This window comes from Aureococcus anophagefferens (genome assembly GCF_000186865.1).
Source record: "Aureococcus anophagefferens unplaced genomic scaffold AURANscaffold_914, whole genome shotgun sequence".
Lineage (NCBI taxonomy): Eukaryota > Pelagophyceae > Pelagomonadales > Pelagomonadaceae > Aureococcus > Aureococcus anophagefferens.
In genome coordinates, this window is record NW_008706154.1 from 709 (window position 1) to 947 (window position 239).

Genomic DNA, 239 nt, shown 5'->3' on the forward strand with positions numbered 1-239 from the left:
TCGGGATCGGCGCGGGCTCGATCGTCGGCGCGGGCGTGAACGAGACCTCGAACTCCGCCGAGTCCGCGAGCGTCGCGTCGTCCGAGCACGCCAGCGTCAGGGTGTAGGTGCTGACCTCCGCGTCGCCGGCGACGGTCTGCGTCTGCTGGCCGTCGTTGGTCGCGGTCTCCGCGCGGACGACGGTCCCGTCCGGGTCCGAGACCTCGACGTCCACGGTCGCGCAGGCGCCGGGGTCGCCG